Source organism: Ranitomeya variabilis, chromosome 2 (assembly GCF_051348905.1).
Source record: "Ranitomeya variabilis isolate aRanVar5 chromosome 2, aRanVar5.hap1, whole genome shotgun sequence".
NCBI lineage: Eukaryota > Metazoa > Chordata > Amphibia > Anura > Dendrobatidae > Ranitomeya > Ranitomeya variabilis.
Genome location: NC_135233.1, coordinates 891,513,585 through 891,531,254, shown reverse-complemented (window position 1 = coordinate 891,531,254; position 17,670 = coordinate 891,513,585). Strand labels below are relative to the sequence as shown.

Below are 17,670 nucleotides of genomic sequence, written 5' to 3'. Positions count from 1 at the left end.
CATGTGCCATGCCTACACAATACAGCCCAGAGGAAGCAGCTATTTCTGTTGGTTTTTATTAAACCAACCAAGCAATTTAATTCTTTTGTTCAGGAGAGTTCTACTTCATTGATTAACAAAAGCAGGGATATAATTTTTTCAGCCTTTTTGAAAAGCCTGAAATGTCAAGCCTTTTAAAGCAGATTATTCTGCCTCTGTGCAGTGAATACAGCCAGAGTAACCTTTTGTCTACAATTAAATATTCTAGCATAAATATAAAAGAAAATCAGAGATGGGAAAGATTGACTCACGAGAGATTGGAGAGGTAGATTCACACACTGATAGTGGAAGCAGCTTGCTTCTAATTAAATATGCCACTGAGTCTCAGAGCATTTGCTTTCAGCAGCAGAGAAGAGAGGCTGCCCAAGAATGGGGAGGAAGAGATATATCACATAATCTGTTTGTCCACACTCCTTCCTTGGGGTTTACGAAGGTATTTTCATTTTTCATTCCTACATTGTCATTTGTTCTGGGTATGAAAGGTGATCTCTCAGGGGCACCAGCCACCTAAGCTGAAAGTTTAGTCTTTCTTGTATACAAACTGAACTGAGTTGGGTTGTGGTTTTTTTTAGCTTGGTAATTATGCGTTTATGTGACTTTTTGGCTATGTCAGTAACATATTGCATGTGTTATGCATCCTCTTTAGAGAACATGTATTATCTTTCATTTCTGAATGCAATGACTCTTGATGAAGTCTTTAATATACATTAATACATAGAATGCAATTGTTATGCCAATATTTCACGAGGCTTAAAAAAAATTCATTTCTGTGTCTTGTAAAAGTCATTGGCCACATGGGGAAACTTTTAACATTGCTTTTGGAATTTTGCTATGTATACATGTTGCACCTATGATTGCTATTGTATTTTCTTCATATATATATATATATATATATATATATATATATATATATATATATATATATATATAGTGAGACCAGTTACTATGTATCTCAGGTTTATCTAAAATTATACCTAGAGGTGGTGAAATTTATACTCATTTTTTTTCTCGTCTTTGCATGTGTGCCCAACTTTTTCCATACTTAATGAAAGTTGTTGGTAGGATGATTGTAGTCCACATTACAGGGATATTGGAGGAGTTTTCTTTATATAATATTATCTAACTGAAATCTGATTTCTCATATACATGCAGTACAGAACATTAGTATGTTAAGTATGTTAAGTATGTTAAGTATTAAGATATATGGATTATTAGCAGACTGTAAGTGAACATAGATGTTACTGTTTTGACAGACTATTATATCTCATATGATTCATTTAATTTGTACAGTAACATTTGTGTGCGCTGAGTTATCCTACACAATACCTGCAAGTACCGTATTTCTATTAATTAGAACTTGACATTACTCTTTGCCTCATGACCCCTGTTGTCACTGTAATTATTTAGCTCTATTAAATCCATCACAATTACATTTCTTTGTAGTTTTGTAATTGCTGTTTATTTTTCTTCTGTATTCAATGGGATCATGCTAAGAAATATTGGCTATATGAAAATGGTTTGTATTGCTGTACTGTGTCAATACAGTGACATTTCTTTTTGATGAAAGCCTTTGTCATATAAAAGAAGAACGGTTGTACATATCAGTAAAATCCTGTATTAAGAAGGGCAATGGTTATTGGTTCCTAAATAAATATTGTACTATTTTTCTTCTACATTTTCTAAAAATTGGATAATCTTTATTTTTATTCTGCATAAATTATGTGGCGCTAACATATTTTACATATTTCATAGCACTCTTCTCGACATTGTCCCATTGTCCCAAATTGGAATAACAGTCTACTTCACTAGCACCAATTTCATAGACGACTAATTGACCTATAAGTATGTTTTAGCTAGTGGCAGAGTGCATGATTTGAGTCCTATTAAATGGAAGTAACTATAATCACGTCAGCACTGGTTGAGTTTGTTTTATCGTTTTCCGAGGACAACCTGTAGCTTAAACCTGTATACTATTATGACCTTTAAGTGGAAGAAAGTTTAATTGAATAGACAGACATCTATTGTGTTCACAATGAGAGTTTGAATGGAAAGTGGAATCTGTACAGTGTAGAAAAAGCACAAAAATGCCAGTATTTCTCAATATTAGATGCTTTATCGTAAATAACATATCCGTGTTTATTATATATATTAATAGATTTTTACCATTTGTATTCTTATTTGAATTGGTTGATTAAATATATGTTTGCCATAAAGCACATAGTGCAGTAAAAGCTACATTAGCTATAAATATATTAAGGCTAATACAAAGCACAATACGTCTTTAACGTTGCATATGTAAGATATATATAAATATTATATTGTACATTAATAAGACCTTACATTAGGTGGTATTTTAGTTACTTAAATTTCATTGTCTCTTCTATAACATTTAGGGTATTGAGTCTTATTATTTGATAAAAGTCAAAGATGAACTAGAGATGTCAATACAGTAATCCACTATGATCCTCTATTTAAACCATAGTCTTTATTTCAGGCTATGGTAAACCTGCAATTTTGGGGCCTACGAAGAATTAGTGTTGCACTGTGATTCTCATTTTTTAGTTCCTGAGTGAGCTTAGTAGTTGCGCATTTGTGCCCTTCTTTTCTGTTCACACTACACCCCTTTTAACTGGTCTGAAGCCTAAGGGTATGTTCCCACGATCCGCAAATGCTGTGTGTTGGACGCTGCGTACATCCGCAATGTCTAACCCACAGCGTCCAGATGTTACAGCATAGTGGATGGGATTTCAAGAAATCCCATGTCCACTATGCGTGAACCGACGCCCGCGGCTTACCTGCTGAGAGAGACATGCGGCGCGTCTTTCCAGACCGCAGCATGTCAATTTATCTTGTAGAGATGCGAGTCTCCGCAAAATATACAGTTATATGAAAAAGTTTGTGCACCCCTATTAATCTTAAGCTTAATGTTTTATAAAAATTGATTTTTTTGCAACAGCTATTTCAGTTTCATATATCTAATAACTGTTGGACACAGTAATGTTTCTGCCTTGAAATGAGGTTTATTGTACTAACAGAAAATGTGAAATCTGCATTGAATCAAAATTTGACAGGTGCATAAGTATGGGCACCTCACCAGAAAAGTGACATTAATATTTAGTAGATCCTCCTTTTGCAAAAATAACAGCCTCTAGTCGCTTCCTGTAGCTTTTAATGAGTTCCTGGATCCTGGATGAAGGTATTTTTGACCATTCCTCTTTACAAAACAATTCCAGTTCAGTTAAGTTTGATGGTCGCCGAGCATGGACAGCCCTCTTCAAATGATCCCACAGATGTTCAATGATATTCAGGTCTGGGGACTGGGATGGCCATTCCAGAACAGTGTAATTGTTCCTCTGCATGAATGCCTGAGTAGATTTGGAGCGGTGTTTTGGATCATTGTCTTGCTGAAAGATCCATCCCCTGCGTAACTTCAACTTTGTCACTGATTCATGAACATTATTGTCAAGAATCTGCTGCTACTGAGAGGAATCCATGCGTCCCTCAACTTTAACAAGATTCCCGGTGCCGGCATTGGCCACACAGCCCCAAAGCATGATGGAACCTCCACTATATTTTACTGTGGGTAGCAAGTGTTTTTCTTGGAATGCTGTTTTTTTTGCCGCCATGCATAACGCCTTTTCGTATGACCAAACAACTCAATCTTGGTTTTATCAGTCCACAGGACCTTCTTTCAAATATAAATTGGCTTCTCCAAATGTGCTTTTGCATACCTCAGCCAACTCTGTTTGTGGCGTGCTTGCAGAAATGGCTTCTTTTGCATCACTCTCCCATACAGCTTCTCCTTGTGCAAAGTGCGTTGTATAGTTGACCGATGCACAGTGACACCATCTGCAGCAAGTTGATATTGCAGCTCTCTGGAGGTGGTCTGAGGATTGTCCTTGACTGATCTCACCATTCTTCTTCTCTGCCTTTCTGATGTTTTTCTTGGCCTGCCACTTCTGGCCTTAACAAGAACTGTACCTGTGTTCTGCCATTTCCTTACTATGTTCCTCACAGTTGAAATTGACAGGTTAAATCTCTGAGACAGCTTTTTGTATCCTTCACCTGAACAACTATGCTGAATTATCTTTGTTTTGAGATCATTTGACAGTTGTTTTGAGGAGCCCATGATGCCACTCTTCAGAGGAGATTCAAACAGGAGAACAACTTGCAAGTGGCCACTTTAAGTAGCTTTTCTCATGATTGCATACACCTGGCTATGAAGTTCAAAGCTCTTTTTTTAAAACAAGAAAATGATAAGGGTGCCCATACTTATGCACCTGTCAAATTTTGTTTGAATGCAGATTGCACATTTTCTGTTAGTACAATAAACCTCATTTCAAAGCGGAAACATTACTGTGTCCAACAGTTATTAGATATATGAAACTGAAATAGCTGTTGCAAAAAAACCAATTTTTATAAAACATTAAGCTTAAGATTAATAGGGGTGCCCAAACTTTTTCATATAACTGTATTTCACACGTCCAATATATTGGGACGCGGTGATTCCACACGGTTCAAGGTACACATGTGAAATCACCTGTGTTCAATAACCGGCAGCGCTTTGGATGCAGCGGAGATGTGCTGCATCCAAAGCACTGCCAATTACTGACCGTAGTGATGTAGCCTAAAAATTTTTAAAAATTGTCACATAAGAATGATGTAACTTAAGGAATACTATTAGAATGTTGAGGATTTAATTTTGTTACTAGAAAAGCATAAGCTTGGACTTGCATGCTAAAAGCAACTGTAAAGATAAAATGTAACCAGCGAATCACTTTCCTGTTCTGAAATTTGAAACCAGTGGTCTCATTGGTTGTTATGGAGAATTCATTGAGTTTGATGTTGAGTAGTGTTCCAAATTATGTTTCTAATCTGAATTTTGTAGCAGCTGGATGACCAAAAAGATTATGGCCTCAATTCATTAAGACTGGCGCTGTATGGAGGAGGGGGTGTGGTCGAGTCAGAGGTGCCTAATTCATTAAGAGAGAAGCAGGCGTATATTAAAAGTGGTGTGGCCGTAACTCCAACTCATATTCCAGTCAAAGTATGCCACACCTCATCATGAATTAGATAAGCTTGAGTCGCCCTGGCCTGTCCTGCCCCAGCTCCACCTACTTTGGCGGAGCTGGCCAAAAATTGACTAACAATATCAAAAGTCGCAAAATCTAACCTTGCATTGCGGAAGAATTCTGTGACTTTTCAAAGTGTATTATGCCAGATTTTTGGAATAAACACTTTGAGGAATCGTACTCTATATATCTGAAAAAGCCAATGCACATCTGTGGGTATAGGTCCGAGGTCTCATGCTGTCAATTACAATGCCATCTAAATTTGACTGCTGAGCCTGTAACTACTGGGCACAGCACAACTGTACAGTGTAAGAAAAGGAACAGTTGGCTTACTCTTACTTTAAATGCCGAAATACAGTTTTCACAAATATTCTCCTGGGCAACTTTTTTATTTTTTTCTTCTTCAGGGAACTCATCTTTAAACAATTAGCTAGATAGTATTCTAATATAGCTCTGTGAGGCCAGGTACCCCCATTGTCAACTAGCCAATCTATCATGGGCTTCGTCTACTTCCGGTCCTGTGCTCTTACACAGGGCATTGTTTCCTATGCCTGCACATGATGAAGTCAGTGTATGAAGAGGCCATCTAAGTGCATTTTTCAGTAGCTAAACAGGCCACCTTCTATGTCTTTACATTTGCTTTGACGGGTAATGAGGCTGGGTTAGTTATAGAAATAGGAAGTCAGTTAGCTTAGTTTAGTTTTGATATATCTGCTCCAATGGAATTTTGATTAAAAGTTAATGCATTATACTATTAGCCTTGGCGCCAACACTAGGCACACCTGAGAATAGGGCACTGAGATAGAACATGTTCTTTGTTTGAGACTTACTTGAGCCCATATTAATTTATTAATTGCAATTTTGGGTAATTTGTGTTGTTGATGATTTATTGATTAATTTTATCATTGAACAACTCCAGTACTGTCAGTCAATCCAAAAAGTTAAGAAACCATAAACCTGAATGTTTAAGAAAGTGAGGTTTTGTCTTTCTTAGGAGAATATCTATGCATGCCTAATTATTGGGAAAGTATTAGCGTGCAGATTTTTGTATGCACCTAAATGAAAAATGTAATTTTTCCCATGCCATGTCAATTGTCATTCCATCCATGGACTCAGTTAGGTTCTTAATCTATTGATGATCAACTTTTTAGGCAATACCAACCACAGCTTCCTGTTCAGAGAGGTGGACTGTTTTCCTTCACCGTAAATCTTCCATTTAAAAAGGGCCCACAAGTTCTCAATAGTGTTGATTGAGACATTTACTGGCTAGCCAAGCAGTGGAGTATTTTGATGCATGCGATGGAGCATTATCGTGCATAAAAAATATGGTTTTCTTGAAAGATGCAGACTTTTTCCTGCTTCACTGCTGAAAAAACTATATTCTTCAAACTGGCAGTAGGTTTGGGAATTGATTTTGAGTCCATAATAAACTTAAAAAGGTCCAAGTAGCCCATCTCTAATAATATCAGCCTATAGCAGATCCTCACCTCCTCTTTGCTGGCATCTGATTCGAATTGGAAGTCTGTGCCTGTTACTGATCCAGTTACGGGCCCATCCATTCATGTTTCTTGTTCAGTGGTGGTCGGGTTTGGGCCTCCTTTACCTTGGCCATATCTCTGAGCACTGAACACACTGTACTTCTAGGCACTGCGGCGAGGCTACAGATCTGAACTGTGCTGGAGGATTTTGGCTAACGAAAACACACTGCCCAATAGTTCTCCACACCTTGATAAATGGTGTTGATATCATAAGGCCACACTCTCCCTTATTGCACAAATATACATCACCTGATCTGCTTCATCCATTAAACATTCAAGTTTATACAGCTTGGAGTTAGAAAATATACATAAAAATTATAATATGATCAACTTACTCACTTGTCCAATAATCTAATAAATGTGCACCACAGAGTATGAATATATATCTATGTATATATATACACTCACCGGCCACTTTATTAGGTACACCTGTCCAACTTCTTGTTAACACTTAATTTCTAATCAGCCAATCACATGGCGGCAACTCAGTGCATTTAGGCATGTAGACATGGTCAAGACAATCTCCTGCAGTTCAAACCGAGCATCAGTATGGGGAAGAAAGGTGATTTGAGTGCCTTTGAACGTGGCATGGTTGTTGGTGCCAGAAGGGCTGGTCTGAGTATTTCAGAAACTGCTGATCTACTGGGATTTTCACGCACAACCATCTCTAGGGTTTACAGAGAATGGTCCGAAAAAGAAAAAAAATCCAGTGAGCGGCAGTTCTGTGGGCGGAAATGCCTTGTTGATGCCAGAGGTCAGAGGAGAATGGGCAGACTGGTTTGAGCTGATAGAAAGGCAACAGTGACTCAAATCGCCACCCGTTACAACCAAGGTAGGCCTAAGAGCATCTCTGAACGCACAGTGCGTCGAACTATGAGGCAGATGGGCTACAGCAGCAGAAGACCACACCGGGTACCACTCCTTTCAGCTAAGAACAGGAAACTGAGGCTACAATTTGTACAAGCTCATCGAAATTGGACAGTAGAAGATTGGAAAAACGTTGCTTGGTCTGATGAGTCTCGATTTCTGCTGCGACATTCGGATGGTAGGGTCAGAATTTGGCGTAAACAACATGAAAGCATGGATCCATCCTGCCTTGTATGGAGCATCTTTGGGATGTGCAGACGACAAATCTGCGGCAACTGTGTGATGCCATCATGTCAATATGGACCAAAATCTCTGAGGAATGCTTCCAGCACCTTGTTGAATCTATGCCACGAAGAATTGAGGCAGTTCTGAAGGCAAAAGGGGGTCCAACCCGTTACTAGCATGGTGTACCTAATAAAGTGGCCGGTGAGTGTATATCTATGTACAGCGGGGGAAAAAGTATTTAGTCAGCCACCAATTGTGCAAGTTTCCCACTTAAAAAGATGAGAGAGGCCTGTAATTGATATCATAGGTAGACCTCAACTATGAGAGTTAAAATTGAGAAAACAAATCCAGAAAATCACCTTGTCTGATTTGGCAAGATTTATTTAGCAAATTATGGTGGAAAATAAGTATTTGGTCATTAACAAAAGTTCATCTCAATATTTTGCTATATATCCTTTGTTGGCAAGGAAATAGGTCAAACATTTTCTCTAAATCTTCACAAGGTTGGCACACACTGTTGGTGGTATGTTGGCCCATTCCTCCATGCAGATCTCCTCTAGAGCAGTGATGTTTTGGACCTGTCGCTGGTCAACACAGACTTTCAACTCCCTCTAAAGGTTTTCTATGGGGTTGAGATCTGTAGACTAGCTAGGCCACTCCAGGACCTTCATATACTTCTTATGAAGACACTCCTTCGTCGCCCTGGCAGTGTGCTTGGGATCATTATCATACTGAAAGACCCATCCACGTTTCTTCTTCAATGCCCTTGCTGATGGAAGAAGGTTTGCACTCAAAATCTCTCAATACATGGCCCCATTCATTCTTTCATGTACACGGATCAGTCATCCTGGTCCCTTTGCAGAGAAACAGCCCCAAAGCATGATGCTGCCACCCCCATGCTTCACTGTAGGTATGGTGTTCTTTGGATGCAAATCAGCATTCTGTCTCCTCCAAACATGATGACTTTTATTTCTACCAGACAGTTCTATTTTGGATTCATCAGACCATATGACATTCTCCCAATACTCTTCTGGATAATCCAAATGCTCTCTAGCAAACTTCAGATGGGCCCAGACATGTACTGGCTTAAGCAGGGTGACATGTCTGGCACTGCAGGATCTGAGTCCCTGGGGGCGTAGTGTGTTACTGATGGTAGCCTTTGTTACGGTAGTCTCAGCTCTATGCAGGTCATTCACTAAGTCCACCCATGTGGTTCTGGGATTTTTGCTCACCGTTCTTGTAATCATTTTGACCCCATGGGGTGAGATCTTGTGTGGAGCCCCAGATCGAGGGAGATTATCAGGCTATGTGCACACTTTGTGGCGTCCTCTGCGGGTTCTCACGCAGCGGAATTGATAAATCTGCAGGGCAAAACTGCTGCGATTATCCCTGCAGATTTATCGCGGTTTGTTTTGCTGTTTCCGCTGCGGGTTTACTCCTATACTATTGATGCTGCATATGCAGCAATATGCAGCATCAATAGTAATGTTAAAAATAATAAAACATGGTTTATACTCACCCTCTGACGTCTCGATCTCCGCGGCACTGCACGCGGCGGTCCGGTTCCAAAGATGCTGAGCGAGAAGGATCTTCGTGACGTCACGGTCATGTGACCGCGACGTCATCTCAGGCCCTGCTCGCACAGCAACTGAGACCGGACGGCCGCGTGCAGCGCTGAGAGGTGAGTATATCATTATTTTTTATTTTAATTCTTTTTTTTTTACACTAATATGGTTCCCAGGGCCTGGAGGAGAGTCTCCTCTCCTCCACCCCGGGTACCATCTGCACATTATCCGCTTACTTCCCGCATCGTGGGCACAGCCCCATGCGGGAAGTAAGGGGATCAATGCATTTCTATGTGTGCAGAATCGCAGCGATTCTGCACAAAGAAGTGACATGCTGCGTTTCTGCGCGGTTTTTCCCGCAGCATGTGCACAGCGGATTGCGGTTTCCATAGGGTTTACATGTAAATGCAAACGCAATGGAAACTGCTGCAGACCCGCAGCTGCAAAAAAGCTGCGGATCCGCGGTAAAACCCGCAAAGTTTGAACATGGCCTCACTGGTCTAGTATGTCTTCCATTTTCTTATTATTGCTCCCACAGTTGATTTCTTCACACCAAGCTGCATTCCTATTGAAGATTCAGTCTTTCCAGCCTGGTGCAGGGCTACGATTTTTTTTCTGGTGTCCTTTGACAGCTCTTTGGTCTTCATCATTGTGGAGTTTGAACTGTGACTGTTTGAGGTTTTGGACAGGTGTCTTTTATACTAATAACAAATTCAAACAGGTGCCATTACTACAGGTAACGAGTAGAGGAAAGAGGAGCCTCTTAAAGAAGAAGTTACAGGTCTGTGAGAGACAGAAATCTTTCATGATTTAGGTGACCAAATACTTATTTTCCACCATAATATGTAAAATAAATCTTGTCAAATCAGACAAGGTGATTTTCTGGATTTGTTTTCTCAATTTTAACTCTCATAGTTGTGGTCTACCTGTGATGTCAATTACAGGCCTCTCTCATCTTTTTAAGTAAAGATAGGGTATACATCACTCCTTAAAAAAGGTGCAAAGAGAAGGATACCACTCCCTTATTACATAAAGGTCAAAAAATCTGGCACTCTTGTAATATGCAAAAATAGTTAGTTAATTCTGGTGAAGCAATCCCAAATTTATGTAATGTTTCGGTCTCAAATCTAGACCTTCATCAGACTGGGAATAAAAACAGAAAAGTAAAATATCAATAAACACATAAAGAAACCTTATACATGATTATTTCATGTTGCAGGGAAAAATCCATACAATTCTACAAAAAGTAGCAATACATCATGTAGTACAGTACATACATCCATAATACGAATAATATGAATAATATAAGCAGTTAGGGCCAACTGAATGTCGCTGTAATGTGTAATATAGTATAATATATACATCTAGAATATAGGTAGCATGAACAAGACGAATGTCACGATAAATAATACGGCCACTTGTCTGTGGGTAGTACCATATAGGTATGGAGAAAAATGTACTCAACTGTGTACTACCCACACTCAAGTAGCTGTATTATTTACCGTGACATTCTTTTTGTTCATATTACCTATATTCTAGATGTATATATTTTGCGATATCATACATTACTGTGACATTCAGTTGGTCCTGACTGCTTATATTATTCATATTATTCGTATTTTGGATGTATGTACAGTAGAGTTGAGCGACTTTTACTTTTTTGGGATCGAGTCGGGCTTCGCGAAACCTGATTTTGTGAAAAGTCTGGTCGGGTGAAATTGGCCTATTATTGCAAAAAGTCGGGGTCCGACTGAAACACGAAACCCAATGCAGTCAAAGGGGAATCAAAGTCGGCAGTGAGTGGAGGACAGGAAAACACCTACAGTGCCCATTTTAATGCCAAAAACATCAATTCTTATTACTGAAGCTTGTCAATCTTAATTCCCTTTATAATAATTGTTAGGCATTGAAAACTGGGGGGTCATTTGGCTAAAGTTGTGGGGGGGTAGGGCTGGCTCAAGATTTTCGTGGGCCCAGGAAACGCGGAATACGTCACGGCGGTGGAGCAGGGAGAGGTAAGTATTTCAACTTTGAAAGTGCTGTGATTCTGAGCAAGCAGGGGGGCCCACTCGTTAGCATTGGCACTTGCACAGGGTCCCTCAAAGTACGGCGGTGTTTGTGATGGCGGGTGGCGCCTCCCACCGGCAGAGACACTTTTGCGTACTATGAGGGGCCCTGTGCCAGTGACGTCGCCAATGAGTATGCCCCCCACCTGATGAAGGAACCTGCATTTTCATCTGCACCTTCTTCTTTGTCCCCGTGTAAGGTGGTATAGTATGCGGGAAGGGGATCCTGACTCTCAGCAGGGTCAGATTCTGGCTGTGTAGAGTGCAAGGGGAATGTAGTGGTCTGGGTCAATGTACCAGCAGACTCATCTAGCAGTGTCTGGGCAATGGGCAGGATGAGGAGGAAACACAGATATAGGCCCAAATAATAAAGTAGGCTAAATGCAGCTCAAAATTGGTAACAGGACTAAACAGGCGGCATTGCTTTGTTCAGCGGAGGACAACTGTAATGAGGGGCAGACACAGTTAGTAGGCCCAAAAAAGTAAGTAGGCTAAATGCAGTTCAAAATTGGTAAAAGGACTAAACAGGCGGCATTGCTTTGTTCAGTGGAGGACAACTGTAATGAGAGGCTGACACAGTTAGTAGGCCCAAAAAAGTAAGTAGGCTAAATGCAGTTCAAAATTGGTAACAGGACTAAACTGGCGGCATTGCTTTGTTCAGCGGAGGACAACTGTAAGGAGTGGCAGACACAGTTAGTATGCCCAAATAAGTAAATTTGTTAAATGTCTGCCAAAAAATTGTTCATAAATAAACAGGTGGCATAGCTAGGTACAGGGGTGGGCTCCTCTGCTGAGTAGCAGACAGTGGTAGTAGGCGCAAAGTATTAACTGGTCTAAATGGAGGCCAGGGCCCCTGTATATTTTAACTATCATCTATCATTTCAACACATTTGTATTGGCAGTGCCATTGAAGGATTTAACAGCACAGACTACACAGTGGTGGAGCAGGGAGAGGTAAGTATTGCAAGTGGTAGAGCACTGTTCGAGCTGGGGGGAACACTCTCTCGTGGGCCGCGGTACTGGCACAGGGCCCCTCATATTACGACGGTGTGTATGACGTTGGTTGTGCACCACCACCATCAGAGACACTTCATTGTACTATGAGGGACCCTGTGCCAGTGCCGTTGCCCAAGAGTGGGCACACCCACCTGTCCAAGGCAAATGGCACGGGTGCTTGTGCCAGGTGGTGACCACGGCCCTGTGGGGGGAGTCAGCCCATTTAGGGAGGTATAAAAATGGCCTATGGTGGACATTCAGCAGCTGCAAATGGAGGAATTGAAGCAGTCAATAAGAGGAGGCCAAAAGCAAAACATTTTTCAGGCAAGGTACGTGTCAGCAGGGGAAGGTGGGGCCAAATAATTTGAAATCCATGATTAGTTCGTTTTAATGAAGGTTAGATCTTCGACATTTCAGGTAGCCAGACGTGTACTTTTTTCAGTCAGTTTTGAACCAGCAGCACTGAAGACTCTTTCTGATAGCACACTAGCAGCAGGGCAAGCGAACTCCTGTAATGCATATTCTGCCAATTCAGGCCAGGTGTCTATTTTAGATGCCCAGTAATCAAAGGGGAATGACCTGTGAGGGAGAACAGCGATGAGAGAGGAAAGGTAGTTTGTAACCATACTGGAAAAATGCTGTCTCCGGTCACTTTGAATCGATGCAGCAGTACCTGTCGTGTCAGCGGTCATTGCAAAATCACTCCACAACCTGGTCATAAAACCCCTCTGTCCAACACGACTTTGGATTTGTGCACCTCTAACACCTCTGCCATGTTGCCCCCTATGGCTCGTGTGTGCTGGGAATGCCTCAACCAAACGGTCTACAAGAGTTGCTTGTTTGGTAGCCAATATTTGCTCAAGGTTCTCATGTGGCATGATATTTTGTAATTTTCCTTTATATCGTGGATCCAGGAGGCAGGCCAACCAGTAATCGTCATTGGTCATCATTTTCATAATGCGGGGGTCCCTTTTTAGGATATGCAAGGCATACTCAGCCATGTGGGCCAATGTTCCAGGTGTCAATTCACTGCTTGTGCTGGGTTGAGGAGCATTTTCTTGCAAATCAACATCACTTGTGTCCCGCAAAAACCCTGTACCTGACCTTGCAACACCACCAGTTTCTATTTCCCCCTGAGAAGCATCCTCCTCCCATAAATATTCATCCCCATCATCCTTCTCCTCCTCTTTGTCCGCCACCTCATCCAAGAGAGTTCCCTGAGCAGACAATGGCTGACTGTCATCAAGGCTTCCCTCCTCCTCGGCTGCAGACGCCTGCTCCTTAATGTGCATCAAACTTTGCATCAGCAGACGCATTAGTGGGATGCTCATGCTTATGATGGCGTCGTCTGCACTTACCAGCCGTGTGCATTCCTCAAAACACTGAAGGACTTGACAGAGGTCTTGTAGCTTCGACCACTGCACACCAGACAACTCCATGTCTGCCATCCAAATGCCTGCCCGTGTATGTGTATCCTCCCACAAATAAATTACAGCACGCCTCTGTTCGCACAGCCTCTGAAGCATGTGCAGTGTGGAGTTCCACATTTTTGTAACGTCGATTATTAGGCGGTGCTGGGGAAGATTCAGCGATCGCTGATGGTTCAGCATACGGCTGGAGTGTACGGGCGACCGGCGGAAGTCTTCGCACCTTCAGGAGCAGGGCTGGTAACCCCGGATAATTTTTCAGGAAGCACTGCACCACCAGGTTCAAGGTGTGAGCCAGGCAAGGTATGTGTTTCAGTTCTGAAAGGGCTATGGCAGCCATAAAATTCCTTCCGTTATCACTGACTACCTTGCCTGCCTCAAGATGTACACTGCCCAGCTATGACTGAGTTTCTTGCTGCAAGTACTCGGCCAGTACTTCCGCGGTGTGTCTGTTGTCGCCCAAACACTTCATTTGTACCACAGCCTGCTGACGCTTACCACTAGCTGTTCGATAATGGGACACATCGCGTGCAACACTGGCAGCTGCGGATGGAGTGGTCATGCGACTGCGCTCTGTGGATGAGCTTTCCCTTCTGGAGGAGGAGGAGGAGGGGTGGCGAACGCCTACAGCCAATTGTTTCCTACACCATGGGCTAGGCAGAACTGTCCCACTAAGACTATCCCCAGTGGACCCTGCATCCACCACATTAACCCAGTGCGCCGTGATGGACACGTAACATTCCTGGCCATGCCTACTGGTCCATGCATCTGTTGTGGACAATGCGGTCTTTGACATGCTGGTGGAGGGCAGGGATGGCTTTTCTCGCAAAGAAGTGCCGACTGTGTAGGTCACAGCGTGGTACTGCATAGGCCATCAGGTCTTTGAAAGCTTCGCTTTCAACCAACCGGTAGGGCATCATCTCTAACGAGATTAGTCTAGCAATGTAGGCGTTCAAACCCTGTGTACGCAGATGAGAGGATGAGTACTTTCTTTTCCTAACGAGAGTCTCTTGTAGGGTGAGCTGGACTGGAGAGCTGCATATAGTGGAACTAGCGGTGGTTGTGGTGGTGGACATGGTGGATTGAGAGAGGGTTGGTGATGGTATTCTTGATGTTGGCCTACATACAGTGTTTCCTACCAATAACCTTGTGATTCCCTGACTGCTTTGGCCTTGCGACGATACCTCCACATTTGCTGCTGGTGGTGTCCTAACCGGTGGGTTTACAGTGAGGGAAGCAATGTAGCATTGATGACTACCTTCATTCTGAGCAGGTGCACCAATGGTACGTGACGTTTGGTAGTTAGTTCAGGCTTGCAAGTGCATGCTGGTTAAATGTCTATGCATGACACATTGTATTTAAATTTTGAAGACTCTTCCCTCTGCTAAAGGTCTTTGAGCATTTCTTACAGATACCTTTTGACTGATTATTCGGATCTTGGTTAAAAAATTGCCACACTGCACTCTTCCTACTATCGAATACCTTTTCAGGCATTGCACGCTGTGCTACTTTCACCGGATGGCCACGCTGTCCTAAAACTGTTTTTGTTTTTGACACACGTTTTTGGCCTGATACGGGCCTGCCAGATGAGAGCTGTTGCGATGTAGTTGGCTGCTGCGGATCTTCCTCCTCCGCTTCTGAGCTACTGGCAGCGGCACCCTCTTCCCCCAATGGCTGCCAATCTGGGTCAACAACTGGGTCATCTATCACCTCCTTTTCAATGTCATGTGCACCTTCCTCTGTGTCACCGTGTAACGTGCTATAGCGTTCGGGACGGGGCACCATAGTCTCATCAGGGTCAGATTCTGGCTGAGTACACTGCAAGGGCAATTTAGTGATCTGAGTCAATGGAACAGCATAATAATCTAGCTGTGGCTGTGCATCAGTGCACTCCATGTCCGATTCATCTTGTAATGGGCAGTTAACAATTTCCCTTTCTAACCCAGGCACGGTATGTGTAAAGAGCTCCATGGAGTAACCTGTAGTGTCGCCTGACGCATCCTTCACTTTTGGTTTGGGTGAAGGACACAAGGAAACGACTTGTTCCTGACCGGGAGCATCCATTGACGACTCGCTGCTTTTATATTTTGAACTTTCTGAAGAGGATGCGAAAGAGCTAGAGGCTGAGTCAGCAAGGAAAGCCAAAACTTTTTCCTGCTGCTACGGCTTTAAAAGCAGTTTTCCTACTCCAAGATAAGGGAGCCTTCAAGGCCTTGTGTAGCCAGACGATGACGCTTGCTCAACACCTCCAGCCTTAGGTGCTATTTTGCTTTTCCCACTACCACCGGATACTCCACCACCACCACCATCATCAGTACCAGCTGGCAACGACCGCCCACTTCCTCTTCCACCAGACTTCCTCATTTTTGCGAAAATCTAACCAAAATAACAACCATTATATGGTACTGTAAAACAAGGTAGAAGGTGTATATAAACTTGTTGAGATTTAAATCTCCCTTTTTATTTTGGGGAGACTGCACCACAACTCAGACCCACTTTATAACACAACACAATGTAAGTGGCAGAACGTGGCTGGCTCATACACGACAAACTAACAGAACTGATGTATATCCACTTTGTGACAATTTGAATCTCCCTTATTTTGGGGGGAGACTGCACCAAAACTCAGGCCCAGTGTATAACACAACACAATGTAAGTGGCAGAACGTGGTTGGCTGATTTACGACAAACTAACAGAACTGACGTATATCCACTTTGTGACAATTTGAATCTCACTTTTTTTGGGGGGAGACTGCACCACAACTCAGGCCCAGTGTGTAACACAACACAATGTATGTGGCAGAAAGTGGCTGGAAGATATCTGAAAAAATCCAAGGACTGTTGTACAATTTCAATCTCCCTACAATGATCTCAGGACAAGTATGGCAGCAATACAAAGGACTGCTGCACACAAAAGTGTGGACAAATAAACAAGATAACTGTGCAGAAAGGAGAAACAGGATTTTTGCTTTTAAAAAGCAGTTGGTTTGCACAGCAGCGGTGCAAACAGCAATGCAGCTATCAGGGAGCCTTATAAGGCAGCCTAAAAAGCTACAGAGCTGATGCACAAAAAAATATCCTCCACTGTCCCTGCAAAACAAAGGTGGTGTTGGACAGTGGAAATCGCTACAGCACAAGCGGTTTGGGGGTTAATCTTCCCTCCCTAACTATATCCCTTCTTCTGACGAAGCTGCAGCAACTTCTCCCTATGCTAAGATCGGCAGAAGTAAGATGGCGGTCGACGTGCACGCCCCTTTATAGCCCCTGTGACGCTGCAGAAAGCAAGCCAATCACTGTCATGCCCTTCTCTAAGATGGTGGGGACCGAGACCTATGTCATCACGCTGCCCACACTCTGCGTCCTTCTTTATTGGCTGAGAAATGGCGCTGAACGCGTCATACGAAATGCGACTTTGGCGTGAAGATCGCCGACTGCATGGCTGATCCCACACTAGGATCGGGTCGGGTATGTATGGATTATACAGGATTAGGGGATTTGGGCATGCAATATGGTATAACTGATGCTATTGAGTTTGTATTCAACAATGTCCTCTTCATGTTCCTATGTCTACCATGAATGTATTGATATGCTGTACTACGGTTTGATGATTGTTTTTGTGTGAGAATCTTGCCAACCCTAAGGTGATGCCACTTTTGTGTCTTTTTGGCTCATTACAAGCACTATTGGCTACTTTTTAATGGCTACATGAGTTTTATAAATCAATAAAGTTTTTTCTTATGTTGTTCAAAATACGTGTGTTTATATGTTTATATGAATTTTGCGTAGAACAGTTTTCTATTTTTTCCAACTTGGATACACTAACTTTTGATAGTTTCTTTTTTTATAAGATATATTGATTGTGTATCCTCTAGCAG

At 42.3% G+C, this 17,670-nt stretch overlaps 1 protein-coding gene across 4 annotated transcripts in view; it reads left to right on the top strand.

Moving 5' to 3' along the window:
- The first annotated feature begins 370 nt into the window (after positions 1-370).
- LOC143808128 (uncharacterized) overlaps positions 371-17,670 on the top strand; it is a 1,431,070-nt gene continuing 1,413,770 nt past the window's right edge. For all 4 annotated transcript variants that reach the window (XR_013221890.1, XR_013221891.1, XR_013221884.1 and 1 more), the window contains exon 1: positions 371-472. The gene's annotated coding sequence lies outside the window, so the exon portion shown is untranslated. The remainder of the gene's footprint in view (positions 473-17,670) is intronic.